Source organism: Ceratotherium simum, chromosome 16 (assembly GCF_057802395.1).
Source record: "Ceratotherium simum simum isolate JZ-2026a chromosome 16, ASM5780239v1, whole genome shotgun sequence".
Taxonomy (NCBI): Eukaryota; Metazoa; Chordata; class Mammalia; order Perissodactyla; family Rhinocerotidae; genus Ceratotherium; species Ceratotherium simum.
Genome location: NC_141915.1, coordinates 48,646,701 through 48,653,986, shown reverse-complemented (window position 1 = coordinate 48,653,986; position 7,286 = coordinate 48,646,701). Strand labels below are relative to the sequence as shown.

Here is a 7,286-nt window from a genome sequence, read left to right as displayed (position 1 = left end):
CCTGGTGCACAGGAAGTGATCTGCGAATACCAGCCGGCGTTGTCCCTGTGTGCTTGTTCTATTATTATTAAGCAGCAACAGCAGCATCAGCTGGAATTTAAAGGTAAGTCTGACCCAAGGCAGGGAGGTCTCGGCCAAGCCCTCTGCGGCCTCCGAAAGCCTTTCCTCCCCTCCCCAGGCCCCAACTCTCCACCTGCAAACCCCACGAAGGTGCTTCCCCCAGAGGTGCTCGCCTCCCGGGGAGGAACCCGGCGTCCGCAGGGTCCCAAAGCCCGCCGGTGGCTGCCAGCGCGGGGGCGGGGAGGCCCCGCCCGCGGCCCCGCCCCCTCCCTCCCCCTCCCTCTCCGAGTTCGGGCTCGAGCGGCGGCGGCGGCGGCGGCGGCCTCGGTCACCGGCGCGGAGCGGTGGGGCCGGACGCGACGGGGCGGGCGCCCGGGGAGCCTGGCGCGGTGCCTCCAGCCCCGCGCGCCGAGCGGGCGACGGACATTCGACCAGGGCGCTCAGCGAGGTAAGAGCCGGGAAGACCGGAGAGACCGGCTCGCCCCTCCGGGTGGGCGACGATCTCCCGCCGAGCCCCGGCCGCTGGCCGGGCTGCCCCCCACGACCGCGCAGCCAGGCGCAGTGGCCCAGGTGCCCCCCGCGTGCACCATCCTGGTCCGGCGCGGTGCAGGAAGGGGCAGCGTGTGTGTGTGTGTGTGTGTGTGTGTGTGTGTGTGTGTCTCGGGGACGTGCGCGGGAGGTGCTGATGCCCCCTCTTTGCGGACGCTGCTGGGCAGTTCTTGTTGCCCACTGCAAAGCTGAGGGCAGACCCCCACGACAGACTGGAACGGGGTGGAAGAAATTATCGGATAATGCGGGAGGGAAAGCCCACCACCACCTGTTGAGCTGGGCTGTCCGTGTACGCGGGTCGAATTCCTCGCTCCTCACAGCCTGCGGGGTGCGCCTGTCAGCCTGCCCCGGGACTCCTCCTGCCTGGCCGCGGGGACGGCAGGGATGCCGGATCCGGCTGGGTAGGAGGAAGTGTCTCTGCCAGATGCCGCGGAGCAGAGATGGACACGCGGGGGAGAAGGGGGTGGCGGCGATGGGCGACCTGCGGGAAGGTGCTCAGCGTGAGATATCAAGCCCCCAGGCGCACGCCAAAAAATTTCCCCAATCACTCCAAAGCCCTCCGTTTTAATTACTTGTTCTGTCTCTTTGCCCTCATCCTAATTTGGCAATTGATGAAGATGCAGTTTGTTAAACATTTTTAAGTGGAGTCAAATTATCACCTCCAGGGACAGAAAGGGATTTAAGAAAATTCCCGGGAACCTGGCTGGGCAGGACAGAGGCTCATATTGTGAGCCCCTCCTCTACTGACCGTGATGCCCACTCACACAGTGCTGGGGCCATGTGGCCTCATCTGCCCCCCAGAGCCTTCCAGGCACATCAGTATCTCCTTGTCTGGTTGAGGAAGCTCTTGTTCAGAGAAGAGAAGCGATTCACCCACTTTGCACTGGATTATCAGCAACTGGATAAGGGCAGGACAGGGTCCCCAACTGGGAGCCTGTCTTGGTTTGACAGATGTCGCTCTCCGGCTGTCACTAGTGCGGCTCCTGCTCTACATCCATCCCAGGGAACACAAGATAGGATCTCCCATCCTGGCCACCTCAGGCCCACCCCTTCATCTCCTCAAACCCCAGGGCTTGATGAATTAACAGCCTGGATTGCACGGGGGTGGGGGGACACGACTTTGGCCTGGATCTGATGTCCTGGTTTCAGGACATCTCAGGAGCACAGGCATTTTGTTGACAGGTTGGTTGCACCTTTCTGCTGACACCACAGCCCGCTCTCACTCCCGGAGCCTCCTGCCTGCCTGAGAAGCCCTAGCTCTGCCTCACTTCTCTGCTAACCTGGCAGCTGGAGGTAGCTGGGGGCATCCCATCTCAGGACCAGGTCCCCAGGGTGCCTAGAAAGGGTGAAATTTATAGCTGTGCTTGAGACACCCCTGCCCGAAACTTCTGCCTCCCTCCTGCGGGGTGAGGTGGAGCCAGGGCTGCCCTGTCCACACATGTCCAATTTGTGGGAAGCCTAGCATCCTGGTGGGCTGCACCTACCGCCCTGCCAGCCAGCAGCAGGCTTGCAAGAGCTCGGCCATTCCCAGGCTGTGTATTGGGGTTCCATGACTTGGGGCTGGTGTGGGGGAGGGGAAAGCAGGGGGGAGGTTGGCTGAATTGTTCACATTTGGCTAGAGGAGGCAGGCCTTATGTCATGGTGGAAAACGTGGGCTCCAACCCCAGCTGGGTCATTGATTAGCAATGTGATGTTGGCCAAGTCATAGAACTGCTTGAAGGCTCAGTTTCCCCACCTGTAGAATGGGGCCAGGGTGTTGTCTAGAGCAAGGACACGGATGTCAATGGAGGTGTTCGGGGATGGCTATCTCTGCTTCCTCCAGCCGCCAGCCTGACTCTCAGACATTGGACTTGAGGGAAGGGCAGTGAGGATCCCTCCTGCCATCCTCCGAGCCGGGGGGAGTGGTGTGAGTTTTTGTGTCAGGGTAGCTCACAGATTGAGCTCAGATTCCCAGAAAGTGAGGATGGAAGATTTGGAACCCAGTCTCCACCAAGCCCTACCTCTGGGGGAGCTGGCGCTTCTGCCTCAGGCTTCTAGCCATCGCGTCCTGGGCCTGCCCCACACAGCCTCCTGGCTCACTTCCAGGTGCTCACTGGAGACGCTCATGCTCTTCATTTCATCCTGGGTTTGGGGTCAGCCTTACTCCCTGGCAGAATGGGAGCCAGCCACATGTGACTTCAGGGGCGCCAGGAAAACCCCTGCCTGACAAATATCGTCCTGCTCCCCCAAACCTAGCTGTCTGCTGCCTGATATTCCACCATTAGAGACTCTTTCCTTTGGCTCATGGCCTTGTACCCAGTTACGTCAGCTAGTAAACCTTAGTATCAATGATTTGTTTAAAAGCTTTCAGGACCTGTGTGCGAGGGGAGAGGGAGATGGCAGAAGAAGAGAGGGGAGGAAGGGGCAGGTGGGGAGAGAGGGAGAGGGAAGATGGTACTCTGCCAGCCTCAGGGTTCTGCAGAGAAAGGCCCAGCCGTGAGCCCAGGAAGACCCCTGGGAGAAGGAAAGGCTCAGGGAGGTGGGGCAGGGGCAGGCAGCAGGCAGGGGAAGTGGTGAACCTTGTGTGGGAATTCTCGGTGAGCCTGCAGGGCAGGTGGCCTGCTGGAGGGGCAGTGTTCGATGGAGGCTTCAGTCCTATGGCTGGGATGGAGCCGCGGCAGCCCGTTCGGAGGTGAAATAGGCCGGATGCAAAAGTATCCTTCCCTTCCACACTGCTCTCCCTTCCCCTTGGAACATGGCCACGTGGTGTTTAATGTATTCTGTAGGTGGTGTTCCCTGCATCTGGAGAGCCTGGGCTAGTCGTGCTGGCTGTTTCAAACTGTCAGTGGTAATTTGTTAGGTCAGCAAAAGGCCTGGGCTGAGCTGGGTGAGGGCAGATTTCAACACCTGTGCCTCCCTCAACATCCCCACATCCCTCCTGTGGCCCTTTCTGGAAAAGAGCAAAAGCAGCATAATTCACTCAGACCTGTGAGTCTCCTGGGCTGCAGGGTGCGGCTGGGATGACCCTGAAAGGCTGGTGGAGGTGGTTCCTTGCCCAGGTGGGCACGTGGTCCTGAGTTTTCCAGCGTGGGGGTGAGTGTTGGGGGTATACGGGGGTGAGAACCGACGGTCCCTGCCGAGGGGACCCCCGGGCAGGCTCATCGCGTGGAGGGGCAGACTGGCATGGGCTCGGGCTCTCAGACCCTGAAACGTGGACCAGTCCTGGCTCGTGATGGCCCAGCAATGAGCAGTTTGCTGCCTGGTCTGGGCGCTGCTTGGGCAGAGCTCAGACCAGAGAGAAGTTACAGGTCACCAGTATGACCTGTTGGCCGTGAACTCCAAAGGACAACCATTCTTTTTTTTATTATTGAGATATAATTGACATATAACATTATACTAGTCTTGATAACCATTTTTAAAGATTATTCTCAACCAGGTCTGTTCTTAAATAATACTAATGATGGCGACAATGATGATAGCAGCTTTGCGTTCTTCATCACAGTGATTTATCAAGCACCTACTGTGTACATGCCGGCTACTGTTCTCAGTAACGGGGATACGACTGTGGCGCTGCTGGCATTTGGGGCCGGGTTATTCTTTGGGGGAGGGGGCTGTCCCGTGCATTGTAGGATGTTTAGCAGCATCCCTGGCCTCTACCCAGTAAATGCCAGTAGCGTCCCTCCTCCATTGTAACAGCCAAAAATGTCTCCAGACATCACCAAATGTCCCTGGAGGGCAAAGTCGCCCCCAGTTGAGAACCACTGGGGACACAGCTATGAACAAAGAAACAAAACTCAATCCTGTCCCTTAGGAGCAAGCATTCTAAAGAGGGAGACAACAGTAAATATGCTCAAGAAGGAAAATAGCAGGCTGCCTGGTGAAAATGCTGGAAAGACAAGGCAGGGTTGGAGGTTTAGAGAGTTGGGATGGGGGTGGGGGTTGCCGTTTTCAGAGGGGGCTCAGAAAAGACCTCACTGGCAGGTGACATTTGAGCAGAGTCTGGAAGGAGGGGAGGGAGTGAGCTGAGCAGAGTTCTGGGGGAAGGGCTTCCAGGCAGCAGGAAGAGAAGGTTAAGGAACAAGGAGGAGACAGGTGTGGCTGGGGGAGGGCAGGCCCATGAGGCCGCCATCAGGACTTTAGCTTCCTCTCTGAGTATAAAGGAGAGCCAGAGAGCACTCACTACCTGCTAGGTGCAAACACCGTCCCCAGTGGTTTTCCACGCATATTCACAGTAACCTGTAAGGTAAGGGTTATTTCCTCACCTCAGGTTTCAAGGCCTAGAAGAGTCAATTAGGCGATTTAGGGGTTACACTTGGGATGTGAACTTAAGCAGTCCATGCTCTACTATCCTACACTGAAACGTGGACTTTGGAGCCACGCGGAAGTGAGTTCAAATCCCAGCTCAGTCACTCACTGGCTGTGTGTGGCCTTGGACTGGTCACAAAATCTCTCCGAGCCTCGGTTTTTGTGGAGTTTTTGTAGGGAGTGGTGTATGGTCCTTCATCCCCTTGTATTGCCTGTGCCATCTCTCGTGCTCCCTCTGTCTCCGTGCACACGCGCCAGCAGGAAGCCAGAGGGCAGGCAGCACCCTCCATCTCTCCCAGCCACAGGCTCTTGTTCTGGATTTGTGCGTCTGTTCGCTGAGCTGCAGCAAGGCCATCTGGTGAGGTCAATGCCAGTATCTCGGGAGGTCAAGGGAAGCTAAATGCTCCTCTCCCTCTCCCTCTTCTCCCTCTCCCTCTCCCTCCCCTGGCCCCTCCCCCTCCCCTCCCCTCCTCCTCCCCCTCCCCCTCCCCCTCCCCCTCTCAGAGAGCTGAGGAGGAGGAACCACCCATGCTGGGTCACCATCTCCCCAGGCCTTTGGGGCCAGGCTCTGCCGGGTTCCTTCAAGGATGCTGCCCTGGCTTCTCCTGGGAGCCAAGCTGAACTGAAGCTGCAGATCCGCCGTGCGGTTAGGCAGGGACTAGGGCAGCCGACACGGTCTCCATTGTCAAGGCTCTGGGACCGCAGAACCCCTAAGACTATAAGTTAGAGTCTCCATTAACCCATTGGCATGTTCTCACTTTTCAAGTGACGCATGTCAGAAATAGGTCCCTAACTGGAAAAGTGAGTTTAAAAATTACTCCAGAGAGTTGAGAGTTGAGAAAAGAGAAACGCTATGGTATCCACAGAAGACCTCCCCAATAATGGCTGCTGTCGAACCCCTGTACCTCTCCCTGTGCAGGGGTGTCTTCCCTGGGGGCAGACTGCAGTGATGGGGAGACCCCACCGGGAGACCGTAGGGCACAAGGTTGTGTTGGTGTGTGCCCCAGGGGGTGTGAGGCCTCTCTCAGGAGGTGTGTGTGTCTGCCCCGCAGTGTGTGGGTGTGTCCCATCTGATACCTAGGCAGGTGGCTATCAGGGGTGGCTCTGTCCTGCCCATGGCCTGTGGGTTCTGGGGATGATGGGATGTCCGAGGTCCTCTGACTTTACTGGGCAGCTCCCATCCAGGAGAGCACCCCACACCCCCACTGCTGGGATCTTTGATTCACCTGGAGACCACGCCCAGTGTGTGGACGGCCCCTTCTGCACCTCCCCCAGACGTCTGCCCAGCTTTCTCCCGGCTGCCCGAGGCAGGAGAATTGTGGAGAACAGCAGCGATGCTTCCTGCCCACAAATCTTCTCGGGGCTGCAGCAGGAAGATCCCTAGCCTGGGGATGGGCGTCAGGAGTACACGGTTCCAGTTCAGTTACTCTTACTGTGTGGCCTTAGGCAAGTCCCCACGCCTCTCTGGGCCGCTAGTTCCCATCTGTTAAAGAATAAGAGGGAGAGAGGATTCATTTTCTCCACACGTGTTCTGGAACACCTACTGTGTGCCAAGGGTCGGGAATGCTTCAGAGAATAACACAGCTGCTCCCTTCAGGAGCCGCCAGCCCTGAAGGCCTCCCAGGTCTGGAGTTCAATGGGGCCGTGACTCTGAGGATAAATCTGGACACAGACACTGTGAGCGGCAGGAGCTGTGGAGACATGCCGAGAAATCAGAGGCTCTCTCTGCACGACAAGCAAAGGCCACTTTCCTGATGTGCTTTAGGGGGGCCCTCCACTCCCCTGACCCCCTCTAACCCCCCACTGCCTGCCATGCCCCCTCCCCACTACCAGATGGGTTAAGCTGGCAGTCTACAGGGGACATCTATAAAATGTACACGTGATTCCGGGCGTGGGGCAGAGGCATACCAGCACAGCAAGGCCAGGACGTGAGATGGTTCCACCACTCTGCCGAGAGAGCCTGACCAAGTTACTTGCTCTCTCTCAGTGTTCCTCACTGGTGAAATGGAGATAATAATCGCGTTGTTGGGAGGGTTTTTTGGTGGGTGTTATTGTTTGTTTTGGATTTGGGGGGGTTACAAATAAAAGAAACTGTACAGATGAGAAGCCCGAGGCTCAGAGAGGCTGAGCAACCACCCATGGTCACGCAGTTAAAAAGTGGCAGAGCTGAGATTTGAACCCAGGTCTCTCAGGGACCGAAGCCTGAGAGTAGGCTCAAGCAGGAAGAATTGATTAGAGAAGCCTCAGGCATGTCTTGGAGCCCAAGGATGGGCCTTGCAGTCCAATTTCACGAGAACCTGGAATCAGGAGCTGCAGAGGAAGCAGGACCCAGGGCTCTCACAGCCCCTCCAGCTCAGGGCCCCCGATGGTGTCCTCTGCAGACCAGGGGCCGC

The 7,286-nt window shown here is 57.6% G+C and overlaps 1 protein-coding gene across 1 annotated transcript in view; it reads left to right on the top strand.

Annotated features, from left to right (window-relative positions):
* Nucleotides 1-445: 445 nt before the first annotated feature.
* CACNG5 (calcium voltage-gated channel auxiliary subunit gamma 5) overlaps nucleotides 446-7,286 on the top strand; it is a 47,651-nt gene continuing 40,810 nt past the window's right edge. The window contains exon 1 of the mRNA XM_004432677.3: nucleotides 446-508. The gene's annotated coding sequence lies outside the window, so the exon portion shown is untranslated. The remainder of the gene's footprint in view (nucleotides 509-7,286) is intronic.